This window comes from Armigeres subalbatus, chromosome 2, assembly GCF_024139115.2.
Source record: "Armigeres subalbatus isolate Guangzhou_Male chromosome 2, GZ_Asu_2, whole genome shotgun sequence".
Taxonomy (NCBI): Eukaryota; Metazoa; Arthropoda; class Insecta; order Diptera; family Culicidae; genus Armigeres; species Armigeres subalbatus.
Window position 1 is genome coordinate 267206089 of NC_085140.1, and position 15213 is coordinate 267221301.

The following is a 15213-nucleotide window of genomic DNA, read 5'->3' on the forward strand; positions in this document are numbered from 1 at the left end:
GAGTGTTCGCCCAAAATATTCACACAGTTTTGCACACCATCCACCGTTGCTTTGATCAGTCTGGTAAGCTTTCCAGAGAAGCTGTTCTCGTCCATAATTTTCCATAACATATACTGTCGTATGCCGCCTTGAAATCAACGAACAGATGGTGCGTTGAGACCTGGTATTCACGGCATTTTTGAAGGATTTGCCCTACAATAAAGATCTGGTCCGTTGTTGAGCGGCCGTCAACGAAGTCGGCTTGATGAATTCCCACGAACTCATTCACTAATGGTGACAGACGACGGAAGATGATGTGGGATATCACTTTGTAGGCGGCAGTAAGGATGGTGATCGCTCGAAAGTTCTCACACTCCAGCTTGTCGCTTTTCTTGTAGATGGGGCATATAACCCCTTCCTTCCACTCCTCCGGTAGCTGTTCAGTTTCCCAGATTCTAACTATCAATTTGTGCAGGCAAGTGGCTAGCTTTTCCGGGCCCATCTTGATGAGCTCAGCTCCGGTACCATCCTTACCAGCTGCTTTATTGGTCTTTAGCTGTTGGATGGCATTCTTAACTTCCCTCAAGGTGGGGGCTGGTTGGCTTCCATCGTCCGCTGAACTGACGTAGTAATCTCCTCCGATACCTTGACTTTCACTCCCTGTACTCTCAGCGCCATTCAAATGTTCCTCGTAGTGTTGCTTCCACCTTTCGATCACCACACGTTCGTCCGTCAAGATGATAGAACTTGCGTGTTTCTTGAGAACGGCACAGCTGTTCCATCTCCTCGCACTCCGCTTTTTCCAGGCGGCGTTTCTTCTCTTCTCCGCTTCCGTCTATAACGTTCCACGTTCTGCCGGGTACCTTGCTGCAGCGCGACCGCCCGCGCTGCGTCCTTCTCCTCCAGAATCTGTCTGCACTCTTCGTCGAACCAATCGTTCCGTCGACTTCGTCCCATATACCCGACGTTGTTCTCCGCTGCGTCGTTAATGGCTACTTTAACTATATTCCAGCAGTCCTCAAGAGGAGCCCCATCGAGCTCACCCTCTTCCGGCAACACTGCCTCGAGATGCTGCGCGTATGCAGTGGCGACATCAGGTTGCTTCAGTCGCTCTAGGTCGTACCGCGGCGGTCGTCGTTACCGAACATTGTTGATGACGAACAGTTTTGGGCGCAGTTTAACCATCACCAGATAGTGGTCAGAGTCGATGTTAGCGCCACGATATGTCCTGACGTCGATAATGTCGGAGAAGTGCCGTCCATCAATCAGAACGTGGTCGATTTGTGATTCTGTCTGCAGTGGTGTACCGATACGCAAGGCTGTGTTGGAAGTAGGTGCTGCGAATGGCCATATTCTTGGAGGCGGCGAAATCAATTAGTCGTAGGCCGTTTTCGTTCGTCAGCCGGTGTGCGCTGAACTTCCCAATAGTCGGTCTAAACTCCTCCTCTTGGCCAACCTGATCGTTCAAATCTCCTTTGATGATTTTGACGTCGTGGCATGGGCAGCTATCGTACCGCACGTTCACATCATCAGTGCTTCCGGAGTGTGGGCTATGGACGTTGATTATGTTGCAGTTGAAGATCCGGCCTTTGACCCTCAACCTGCACATTCTTTCATTGATCGGCCACCACTCGATCACGCGCCATTGCATATCGCCCATCACTATGAAAGCTGTTCCCAGCTCGTGTGTGTTGCCGCAGCTCTGGTAGATGGTATGATTACCTCTAAACGTTCGCACCATTGCACTATGGGGAATTCTCATACAAATGGGCGGCCAAAAATATTTTTTCAATGAAAAATGTTTCTATGCAACATATATTATGTGAAGGAATATTTATGAACCTTTTTCAACCCTTTAAGGGCCATCGTTAACCCTTCAAAAAATGACACCCATGAGAAAAAAACTTTTTTTTTTAATTTTTTTGGGCATTTTTTTTTTGTTTGTTTCCAATACAGCATGCATAAAATAGCAAACAATCATATTTCTAGTGATAATGTTGTTCATTTTTTAATCATTACGAGGTATAGAGAATAAATACCACATTTTTCAAATAAACTCGGATTGCACCCTTCTCGTAAAAGCGCAAATATGCGCAAGCAAATCACTCACTAAAAGGTTATACTAGGGTTATATTTCAATTCCCCATTTACTGATGAGCGGACATTTGGGGACATTAGGTTTGCGGGACCATTCTATAGCGAAGAATCATGACAATTAAAGTTTTCTTCTACATCTTTTTGATGTTAATCTTTGCGTGCAAAACAAACCAAATTATCGAAAAGCTGAGGTTTTAAGCATTGAAATGGTATATAAAGTTTTATATTTGGATATTTGGATAAAAATTGACTTCATAACATACAAATCAAAGTGAGGAATGATTATTTGTTTTATCAGGTTTTTTTACTTCAGCAGCCCATATCTTTTGACTGAATAACACTTCAATATTTTCCGATTCTCTTATCTAGGGTATATACTTTCATATGATATATAAATTAGACAAATTGGAGATAGTATTTTTTTATTATTGGCCACCCCTTTCCCCATAGTGCATTGATCCCTTCCAACAAACCTCCTGCAGCGCTACGATGCCGAATCCACGGTCCTTGAGTACATCGGCGAGTATGCGTGTGCTCCCGATGAAGTTGAGAGATTTGCAGTTCTACGAACCGAGTTTCCAATCGCTAGTCCCTTTTCGTTGCAGTGGTCTTCGCCGATGGTTCTGGTCTGGTTCTGGTTCTGGTCATTTCTGCAGTACTTGGCGAATGGCGAACACCTGGTCCGTGGTGGAGCGTTCGCCCATAAAACCCGCCTGGTACTGCCCCACGAACTCCCTTGCAGTTGGTGCTAGTCGACGGCATAAAATTTGGGAGAGTACCTTGTAGGCGGCGTTCAGCAATGTGATTGCGCGGTAGTTGCTACAATCCAGCTTATCGCCCTTTTGTAGATGGGACACACGACACCTTCCATCCACTCCTGCGGCAAAACTTCCTCCTCCCAAATCTTGGTAATGACCCAGTGCAGCGCTCTAGCCAGTGCCTCACCACCGTGTTTAAATAGCTCTCCTGGTAGTTGGTCAACCCCAGGGGCTTTGTTGTTCTTCAGCCGGCCAATCTCCTCCTGGATTTCTTGGAGATCCGGAGCCGGTAGAATTATGTCCTGCGCGCGTTCTCCCAGGTCCATCACCATACCGCCATCTTCGTCTGCCACATCGCCATTCAGGTGTTCTTCGTAGTGCTGCCGCCACCTTTGGATCACCTCACGCTCGTTCGTAAGAAGGTTCCCGTTTATGTCCTTACACATATCAGGCTGTGGCACGTGGTCCTTACGTGAACGGTTTAACTTCTCATAGAACTTTCGTGTGTTATTAGCGCGGTACAGTTGCTCCGTTTCTTCACGGTCTCGATCTTCCTGCTGGCGCTTTTTTTCTCCGGAAAATCGAGTTTTGTCTGTTCCGCGCCTGTTTATATCGTGTCTCGTTCGCCCTCGTGCGGTGTTGCAGCAATCTCGCCCATGCTGCATTCTTCTCTTCCACTAACTGCTCACATTCGCCGTCATACCAGTTGTTTCTCTGATCCGGGGGCACCGTGCCAAGTGCAGCGGTTGCGGTGCTACCAATGGCGGATCGAATATCTCTCCAGCCATCTTCATACATACTGTAATATAATTACCCAGGTAACCATTAAGCAGGCCCTCCTTAGCCGTGCGGTAAGACGCGCGGCTACAAAGCAAGACCATGCTGAGGGTGGCTGGGTTCGATTCCCGGTGCCAGTCAAGGCAATTTTCGGATTGGAAATTGTCTCGACTTCCCTGGGCATGAAAGTATCATCGTGCTAGCCTCATGATATACGAATGCAAAAATGGTAACCTGGCTTAGAAACCTCGCAGTTAATAACTGTGGAAGTGCTTAGCGAACACTAAGCTGCGAGGCGGCTCTGTCCCAGTGTGGGGATGTAATGCCCAGAAGAAGAAGAAGAAGAACCATTAAGCACTTGAATAAGCTTTATATAAACCATATAATAGCTTTCCATTGCCTATAAGCTATATATTTGATTTCCAAGTTGGTACAAACCGAATAAGGGAAATATCACTATCTACACAGAAAGAAATAAAATTGTACCTTTAAAAATTGTGCACTTTTAATCGAAAAAGTTGCAAATTTCCGTAAAAATAAAAGTGAAATAACATAAAAAGAAAGTTATGCATTTCATTCAAAAGTGTTTTTTATCTTTCCTGAGTGTAATTTTAAAAGTTCATCTTTTCAATTTCAAAAACTGTTAAACTATCAAAAAACTGTTCATCTGTCAACAAAAAGTTCTGAACAAAACAGAGAAGAAGAAGAAGATGGTTTCGAAAGGGCACTATGGTACATCGTGTGGAAAAAAAGTAAAAAATGAAATCAATTGTGTTCTTTATGATTTTCAAAGTCATATTCATTAAAATGAATACATGTACGACATTTGAAAATAAAATTTACATAGTATAATACAATTAGATAATGTAGTACGATGTCACGAATGAATTTGCTGCAGAACCTAATTATACTATTAAACAAATTAAAATGAAAATAAATTTTGTCCTGTTATCAAGTGCATCTCACTGTGATCGCACTTTTGCATCTATCACTATTGCTGCCAAAACATCGCTCTCGGTCAACAACAGTCGCAGTCGTTGCAGCGCGTACGGTTTTTGTTTTTGCTGCCGGAACATTTTGTTGTGCAGCTGTCCTCCAGAATTTCTTCGGTAAAGTGACATCGTGATCGTGAAAGATCCGTGAAATTTATTCGACGCACTTATGTCGGAATGCGAAGGTAAGTCTTATTTTTGAAAAAAAAAATGCTTATGCTGGAGCTAACAATCATCAAAAACAGGGCCCGCTCCGGTGCTGCAATAGCGTAAGAAGTATCGGAGTTGGTTGGCATCAAGTTCATAATGTTATTTATGTAAAATTTCTCTTCTACAGGTAATGTCCAATGTCCAATGGCGCAATGTCCACATATAACCCCAAATGATGTGCACCCTCACTCTGGTTAGGGGCTGGATCCCGGACTATTATGTCGAAAAAAAAAAGGCCCTCGTGTTGTGGATAATGATCCAGCTTACAAGCCTCGTTATAAGCAGTGTATACAGCAGCGTTTAAATTGAGAAAAATGCTGAAAGCATGAAATAAAAAGTAAAAGCAATTATGGGGATTCGATTGATTTTATTTAAAACTGAAAGATGATTGAAGGGTACAAGGGAGAAGAGGGGAGGTTCCTTTAATTAGAAATCGAAAATTTCAATTCCGAATGAAAATATTTTGCTCTATTTTTCACAGTGTGAACATTTTCATTTGACAGTTCTACAATTTAGTTTTGAATGTTCAAACTTTTAATTTCAAAGCGTTTGACAAATTTTGAACCATGATTATGACAAAAGTTGGCGTACTTTTATTTTGAACATATGGAACTCTCTACGAAAAAGAACCAATGCAACTTTTTAATTTTACCAATGGTTTTTTTAATTTTAATAATGATTTTTCTTTCTGTGTATTTAGAGCTACAAGCTATGACGTTTGAGTGAAATCAATAACAAAAATGTAAAGCACTTCATAACCTGTCTCTTTTACTCGCATTTGAATCAGACAATTTTTTAACCTGTGATGTATGCTGTTAGAAATAATTTTTTTTTTTTATTCCTTTCTTTATTTGGTAGGCACTCTGTGTTACTTAACCGCTACTGTGCCGAGATCTATTGTGGCATTCTGCTGCCAGAATCCACACAGAATCTATTTTTTAGATTTTCCATTATCATTATTGATGTCGTTGCTTGTCCATCTCATCGTGAGTCCATTGTGTCCGTTTGTCCATGTCGTCTATCCAATGATCGTTGCATTGTTCGGTTGCCATTTATCCGGGTAACGTTGGAGGAATGCCTCCGAGAAGAACAAGTTGTCAGTCGTCATCAGGCAGCCGTGACGGTAAGGCGTGCACCCCAGAACACCACCGTATGGGCTGCGGATACGGCGACTGACGAGGGTTTGGTGGAGGGGCTGGGAATCGAACCCATGACCATTCGCTTGTAAGGCGAACGTGTAGCCAACTACACTACGGGACCCCCCAAGTTAGAAATAATTATGATAACGATTTGTAAATAGAAAGAGAACTACAACATATTGCAAGGAATATTCCTGGTGAGTGATAGATGAGCTATAGATTTAGTTCATATTGATATTTATTATTTGTCACTTAAATAATGCCTTTCATAGGCTTCATAAAAACGAGAAACTTCCATGTAAGTTAATTACAGGTTGATCATGAAAACATTTTCATGCTGCCTCGCCCTTGATATGGAGGCAAATATAATCCTTATGTTTATGTACCCTTCCCAGACATGCTTCTACTCAATGCTGAGGTGGATCAGATGGCAACTCATCGGAAAACCGAAACCAAATCCATCCACCAAACACAGCAAGCGTTCAAATCTAGAAATAAAAACTAATTAGGAAAAAAATATTTCTTCTCCTATGGGTAGAAAAAAGAAAGAACGAATTAAATTCTAAATAAATATTTTTCGTTTCATTTTTTTCCGTTCCATTCCAACTCGTTCGCATTCGTCTAAACATTTTGACATTTTTGTCATAGTCGTGAAAAAATAGGTATGGGCAAGCAGTATATCAGCCAAAAAATTCGCCAAAAGCGGCTTTTGAGCAGCACTAATGCGTTATTTAGGGTCTAATAGCACTGTTGACCATGTTCTAAAGACGACTATAGCACCGAATTAAAGTCATTTTTAACTGCTTAATGGTTACTTGCAAGGTTACTTGGGTAGTTACAACGATTTTCTGCACGAATGTATCCGCGTAAGTTTTTTTTAGCGAATAAATCCTATTGGTAATGTCTTAAAATATCCTGAAAAAATAAACTTTACGTTACGAACGTAATAAAAAATTGCCTAGCCATCCCCGACCAAAATTATGACAAACGTTGCTGTCGTGACTCGCCATTGTCTTCTGTGGGATTTTCAAATAAAATTACACTTTTTTTTGCACTACTGTAAAACACGTTTATTTCACTTGAAATTTTCCAACAAACTGATTCGATTCACCACGCCTGCTGCGATCATTCAATTTTTTTACCCATGAGCATTCCTATTCAAATCCCGTTTTTCAAAAATATCCTACGCCTGCTGCGATTCAAGTTCCTTTTTTCATACCCATTTATTCAAACATTTTCAACTATTTCACGTCTACTGCAATCCACCCATTTCAATTAGCATGCCCGTTTATATTTGCCATGTCCACTGCGATCAATTCGTCATATTCGTTCATGAATGCTTTCTTTTTATATAATATTAGTTATCTGCTATTCATTAACTAGCATCTATTTAATTTAATTTATTCATACCCTTTTTTTCTTTGTTTTACGAAAGTTACTAATGTTATATATTTTTTTTATATAGTTTTTATTCCAATCCCTAACCTTCCCTACAGTTGCCACCGACGATTTCGGATCGACGCTGACCTCTAACGGTAGTTATAATCCATGAACGGACCAACGGGATATTTTATTAGATGTATGTATAACCAAATAAGAAAAAGTTAAATTTTCAGCAACAACAAAAAATGGCTCGATTATCCGGAGGGTTCGAATATCCGGAGTGAATTTTTTTTCAACACCCCGTGAAATTTTTTTCAACACTCCGGATAATCGAGTCCGGTCTGTATCATCCGTATAACCATGACTTGGACTCTTTTCTCGTCGGGCAACGAATGAAACGCGTTCGCTCGATAAGACAGCACACAAGCGATCAAACCAACGATAGCTCAGTCGGCGGAACTGGGCTGCACAATATTATATTCACGTTAGGCCGATACAAATATTTAAAATCTATTTTGTCTCCCCCCTTCGGGTTTTTTTTTGCCAAAACATAATATTTTGAGGGGGCAACAAAATAGAATTCGGATAATTTCGAGGATTTTCAAAACATTCTTTAACAAAGTTTTTTTTGATTTTTTTCATTTTATTATTTTTTTTATTATACCCCCCCCCCCCCAAACCTTCCGGAGACCAGTCCACAGTAGGAAAAAAGGAGGTATTTTTGGCCAAAATTATGAATCCTGCAATAAACAGTGGTATTCATTATAAAAACCCAGATTAATCCACCTAGCGGTGATGGCGCCTTTCTCGCGTAAAAAGGTAATAAATGTAGCCTTTACGCTTACACCTCGATGATGTACAAGAAAGGCAAAACAGTTACACCGTCTAATGTTATGATAGAAAATTTACACTAGTAGACGACAGATGGCGCTGTCAAAAGTTTCTCGAATTTCCTATGTTCGAATTTTGACTTTCGGACAATTTAGTACTATGAAACTGAACGAAGAGCATACTTACGCCTGAATGCGTGCAACACGAGCATCTTTATAGTACGATGAAACTCTTAATGGGAAGCCACGGATAAAATATTCATAGATGCAAGGCATTTTTCATAACACATTATTGTTCTATGTGACTATGTCTCATCATTATTTTAATATTATCTATTTTTTGCAATTTGCAATTATTATGAAATTCAATAGTGATCAATAGCGTTTTAGTCTCTGTCGGATGCAACTTGTTGCAAGAAAATCGATTAAGAGTTTCTATGTGAAAATTTGGCTAATGTTTTTTATGGCATTTTGTGCACACACACACGCACACACATACACACACACGCACACACGGACAGACAGACATTTATTCAGCTCATCGAGCTGAGTCGAATGGTATATAACACTATGGGTCTCCGGGACTTCTATCAAAAGTTCGATTTTGGAGTGAAATGATAGCCTTTCGGTACAACTTAGTTGTACGAGAAAGGCAAAACATAGATAGAAAAGAAAAATATTTTTTCTGAGCCTTCAATGGGGTATGGGGCCAATTTTCGGCATAGTATCGATTTTTGTCATATTCTACAAAACCAACGGAATTTAGCCACTTTTCTGCTTGCAATAAGCCTGTATGATGCTGAATAAAATACTAATGGTCATATATACTGTATATTCGTGTCACAGACAAATGGACACAACACAGATTTCCTAAAATGATCAAAAAAGCACTATCAGCTTCTGGTGTTGAGAATTCACTGAGTAGAGCTTATTAAACTAACAAAAGAGGGTAGAACAGATTCAATTAGCGTCATATTGTGACATCAACGAAATGGAATTTCATTTATTTGATATTTCATTAAGATTTCTTTCATAATTATAAAAAGGTATTGTGCCAAGGAGCTATTCAACACACTACTCATCCAACACGTTATGACACGTTATGGTTAAATCTATAATTCGCTCCCACAATGTAGTAATGTCAAAATTGTAAATTTTGAACAACTTCCCTTCTCACTGCGTAACACTTTTTATATGATAGATGTTTTTTCTTGAAATATGCGCAACGTTAAGACATAACCCTCCCCCTTAAAATGTTATGTAAATTGTGTTCGTCACCAAATTCAATTAAAGTGGCATTATTGAGTAACACAGATTAAATTAGAAAAATAAGAAGTTTACCAAAACACCTGATTAATCCCCTTAGCGGTAATGTTGCCTTTCTCGTACATTATAAGAAAATGTATTTTGGCCATAACTTTTGAACCCATAGTCCGATCCAGCCTATTTTTAATAGGGAACAATGGAACAACGTTCTCTGACGAATGAAACTTGTTGCGAGTAAATCGGTTTAGAGTAAGTACTTAAAAAAGAGTTAGGACCATTTTTTCTCACATACATACAGACATTCACACACACGTACACACAGACATCGGGGCAGCAGGGACTTTGTCCAAGGGCTTGACGACCCCTCCCCATGGCCACTGCGAGTTAGACCGGGACCATCGTCCCTAACCCCTAATCCCAAGGCGTCAAGCGACTAGACCTGTGCGCCGGTCATATCATCGGCGGCGGCGGCGTGGTGGTCACTTTTGCCCCGGCGGCGGCGGCGTCACGGCGGCGCGCCGTTGACTTTTATCGGCGGCGGCGGCGGCGGCGTGAACCGGCGTGGATGAAAAAATCAATTGCTGAAAAAATCAATTTTACCATGGATTTTTGGATTAACGCGGTTTGAATCACACGGTAGGAATCGCCGCACAAAAACCGACTTCAGTGGATTGAAATTGCAATATTCTGCGTTTGCTGATCATCAAACAGCACATTCAAAATAGTCAATTGCCGGTGATAGTAATCAATGCCTAATTTCAAAATGTTATTTGAATTACCACTATTTTGTTACTCTTTGATTTTGATTAATCAAATTTTAACAATAAAATTTTTCGTGACTCCAAAGTGTTAAGAATTAGATTTCGGTGTCATAGAACAAATTGGTAATAACTTTTTTCAAAAGTTATTTCCAATTTAGGATTTAGATACATTTCAGTGGTTTTGATCTCAATATAACAAATTTAAAATTTTCCTGAAATTTGCCTAAATATGCCAACAAAGCTCTTGGTGAAGTTTCTGAAAGAATTTCTGGAGGGAACTATGATTTTTTTAAAATTTCTACAGGCATTTCTCAGTAAATTTCATTAGGAATTCCTTCGTAAAATCCTATGACAATGTCTGCAGAATTCTCTATTTCAGAAAGAATAATCCATTCAGGTTCTCTTTGGGAAATTCATTTAGTAAAACATAAAATATTCCTGCAGGAATTCATTCTGAAATTTTTTAAAGAATGAACTATTTTCTGATGGAATTCCTAAGAGAATTTTCTTAAGGACTTTCCGAGAAAATTCCTGAAGTAGTGTTGGAAAGTGTAGTAGGAACCTTTTAAGAAAATTTTGAGCAAATCCCCACAGACATTTCGAAGGAATCCCTAACAGTATTGACAAAACGCATCAGCGGCTGCTTCCGCATCTTCCTCGATTACACACCCCAGAGCCAACGTCCTGTTCCAGGTTCTCTGCAAGTTCTTATGCTGGTCTCTCTTCCTGCATACGCACTATATGTCAAACCCACTGCAATCTGCCTTAGTTTATCAACCTGCCTATGTCTGCATTTTTGTATACTTGGTTTAACTCGTGGTTCATCCATTCATCTGCTCCATTTACCATTTTCCACCACGCTGCCAAGTATTGAGCACAGTACTTTCAAATTTTCAACACTTTGAGAATTTGATAATCTGCATCTTTTAACGTCCATGATTCATGGCCGTACAGGACGACTGGACGAATCAACGATGTGTACAGAGCTAGTTTTGTCAGTGTCTGTAGGTAGCGTCATGAAGTTACCAAAGAATTTTCTGGAGGAATTTTCAAAGGATTACCCTGAGAAATTCTATATTAAATTGCTTAAAGTAGTTTTGGAAGAATTCCTATGGGAATTTCAAGAACAATTATTGTCAAGGAACTTGCTAAGGAACTCCTAGAGGAATCTATATACATAAAAATGAATTTCTGTCTGTCTGTGCCTTATAGACTCGGAAACTACTGAACCGATCGACGTGAAAATTTGTATGTAGAGATTTTTGGGGCCGGGGAAGTTTCTTAAGATGGTTCGAGACCCCTCCCCGCTTTGGAAAGGGGGGGTCCCATACAAATGAAACACTAATTTCTTCATAACTCGAGATCTAATCAGAAAATAAATCAATTTTAGGCGAAACGAAGTTCGTCGGGTCTGCTAGTTACTAAATAAAAATTTCCGAAGGAATATCAAATTGATTTTCAAAGAAATTCCAAAGCAAAATTCCGAAGCTGACAGAAATTTCCGAAGTAATCCGTTAATAAATTTCTGAAGGAATTTTTAGAGATTTTGAATTTTAAAACAATTACCTGAGGAACTCCTAAAACATTCTCTGTAGATATTTCAAAAAGAAGGATTTTCAGAAGGTATATCCGAATTTCTGAACGAAGTCTTGACAGAATGTCCAAAGGAATTTTCGGAGATATCTAAGACTGCCAGAAGTTTCTTCAGGAGTCACTTTGAAAAAAAAAAACCTGCAGGGACTTCTACGGATATTCCTTCAGGAACTTGTTCAGGAATTCTTAAGGAAATTTCACCCAAGAACTTTTCAAGGAATTCCAAAAGAGTTCTTAGAAGAGTTTCTTGAGGAATTTTCGGGAAAACAACTTAACGATTTTCCCAAAGTTTTCTTAAACAAATTTCTGAAGGAACTTTTTCCGAACTAATTCCTGAGAAAATTTCCAAATATAGTTGAGAGAATTTTCGAAAGACTTTCTGGAATTCGTTTCCGGAGGAGTTTTTGTAGAACTTCTTGAGGTAATATACGAGGGAATTCCTGGACGAATCTCCATAGGATTTTTTGGAGAATTACAAAAAAAAAATCCTGCAAAATTTTAGGAATGACTTCAGAAATACCAGTAGGCATTTCCTCTGAAATTCTATTAGAAATTTCTTCATAAATTCCTTTGAGAATTCCTCCGGAAATTCCTTTAAATGTTCCTTCAGAAATTCCTTTAGGGGTTGTCCATAAACCACGTAGACTCTTGAGGGAGAGGGGGTTCGAAAAAGTCTACATCAGTCTACGAAGGGGGGTATACGAAAAGTCTACGTAGACTTTTTTTTATTTTATTTTTTTTCGGAAAACATTTCATACGGCAGTGCGAAGTTCACTTGTTTAATTTTTTTTAATATCGAAAAAAAAATCAAAATTTCCGCTTGGATTACATTGATTACATTGTAGATTCTACTAAAATATCTTTTGATTTTCGGCAGGAACTTCTTTAGAAACTACAAGTGATTCTTTAGAATTTCCACGGGGAATTATATCGCACTTCGATGAAAAATTCTTTAGAATTTACAAAGGAAGCATTTTGGAATATCCAAGAAGAAGTCTTTGGAATTTCCAAAAGACATTCATTTGAACTTTCAAGGGGAATTCTCCGAAATTTCCGTGAGAAATTCTTCAGAATTTCCACTGAATATTTTCTGGGAAGTCCCCGGGAAATTTTCTTAATTTCTGAAACTCTTGGAATTTTTGCGAGGAATTCTTTGGACATACATATAAGCGAAATTATTCGAAATTTAACGGCAATTTCTTCGGCAGTTCTAATGAAAATTCTTTGGAACTATCGATGGAAAAAGAAATTTTTGAAAACTTTCACGAGAAATTATTTAAATTTCCCACCAAAAACTCTAAGTTTTCACAAAAAAATTATTGCAGTTCTTGTAAGAAAGCATTAGTAATTTTCATGAAAATGTATTCTATTTTTTTACGATAAATTCACCACAAATTCAACTGAAATCCTCCATAATTTCCACCGAAAATTATCTGGAAAACTCTTTGGAATGTCCATAGGATTTTTTTTAATTTCTTCAGGAAATCGCTTCTACTTTGCAAGAGAAATGTCAAAATATCGTAGGAAACCTTTAGCATGATTTCAACGGGAAATAATTCAAAATTTTCACGGAAAATTACTCGACGTTTTAACGGAATAACTTTTGGAATTTAGAAAAAAAAACTTGAGATTTCAACGGAATGGAATTTTCAAGAAAAATATCGGAATTATCACGGAGAGTTCTTTGGAGTATTACCTGGAAACTTTGAAGGTTATCAATCGGGAAATTCTACGGAATTTCTACGACAAACTTTTTGGAATGTAGACTTGACGTTCTCGGAATTTCAACTCGAAATTCTGAAAATTCCTGGGTTTTCTACAAATTTGAACCGGCATGCAGAATTATAATTCAGATGCGTGACAGATTTTAAGCAGTGGCACGCCTATGCAAGTGTCGGTGGCGGTGGCGCACACCTCTAGGAGGAATCAAATCCAACAGAAATTATATTAATTGGCTTCGAGATTTGGTTTCACGAGCTATGGACAGAGGATTGAATTTGATTTCGTTTTGAATTTTAATTGATATTGAGTTGGATTTTATTCAGTTTTATTTTGTTAGCTTTGAAATTTGTATATCTGAATTGCTGAAAACGTGGCTGATTTCCAATTTTTTTCCAATCACTTATGACATTTTGTTAAATTTGAAAAGTCTACGTATACTTCAAGGGGGTGGGGAAGGGGTTTTGGAAAAGTCTACTAGGGGGAAAGGGGTGGGTTTGAAAATGTGAAAATTCGGCCTACGTGGTTTGTGGGAAGTTGTTTAGAAATACTTTCAAAATCTCATAAAAGTAGTTCAAACGGGAATAATTTTCAAAAATCCATTCAGGCTCTCTTTTAAAAATGCCTTCGGAAATATATTTAGAAATTCCTGCACAAAACCCTCCAGGAATTTCTTAAAATCTTCTCCAAAAATTCATTTAAGAGCTCCTCAAAAAATTTCCTTGAATAATCTAAAAAAAAACTCCACCAAGAATTCTTTTGGATATTTCACCAGGGGTTTCCTTAAAAATTTCTTCGAAAAGCCTCCCGGATTCCTTCTTAGATTTATTCCAGGAAATCCATTGAAAATTAATTAGATAATGAAATTGTTTTCGGTGGAGTTGCTAATTGAATTTTATAAAATAAATAAATAAAATTAATAAATTGAACAACTAACACTGAAAAAATCCGAAGGTATTACTGAAAGAATTTCGTAAAAAACCCATGGAGGCATTTTCGATGGAATTCCTGCAGGAAGTTCTGGAAGAAATCTCGAAGAATGTTTTAAAGAAATTGCTGGAAGAAGCTCTGAAGAAATTCCTTAGGAAAATTTGGAAAAAATCCCTTATGCAATCTCTGGAAGAATTTATTTGAAAAATTCATAGAATAATTGCCGAAGAAATTCATGAGGAGGTATTCCTTTAAAAAATTGAAAAGTTGCTGAACTCCGAATGGAATTTCTTGAGAAATTTATTAAGAAATATCCGGAGGAATCGCTAAAGAAACTTCCGAAGGAATCCCTTAACGATTCTCCTAAGGAATTTCTAACGTAGAAATTACTGAAACATTTTTTTGTATGCATTCCATAAGGAATTTCCTGAAGAAATTCCTGAAGGATTTTTTGAAGAAATCCGTAATGGAATTTCTGAAAGAATTTTCAGAGAAATTTTATAAGACATTTCCGGAAGAATACATGAAGTAATTTTTCAAGGTTTTTTATTGAAACTTTTCGGAGGAATATCTGGAGGAATTTACTAGGAAATATACCAAGTGGTTTTGGCGCTTTAGGGATGTATTCAAGCCTTCACAAAAGCGTATGTGCCACAACAAACACAATTTGCGAGTCACCTACAGGCAGTGTTGTCTTACACTCTGTGCAAGAAATTCTGCTCTTTGATTTTACTCCATCTAAACGATGGACATTTAGAAAATTCAAATAGCCTTCTATT

General features: G+C 38.5%; 1 long non-coding RNA gene across 1 annotated transcript; it reads left to right on the forward strand.

Annotated features, from left to right (window-relative positions):
* The first annotated feature begins 4527 nt into the window (after positions 1-4527).
* On the forward strand, positions 4528-5163 carry LOC134216301 (uncharacterized). The gene is made up of 2 exons (XR_009980608.1): positions 4528-4788; positions 4941-5163. It is a non-coding gene; the product is annotated as an uncharacterized LOC134216301 (long non-coding RNA).
* Positions 5164-15213: the final 10050 nt, after the last annotated feature.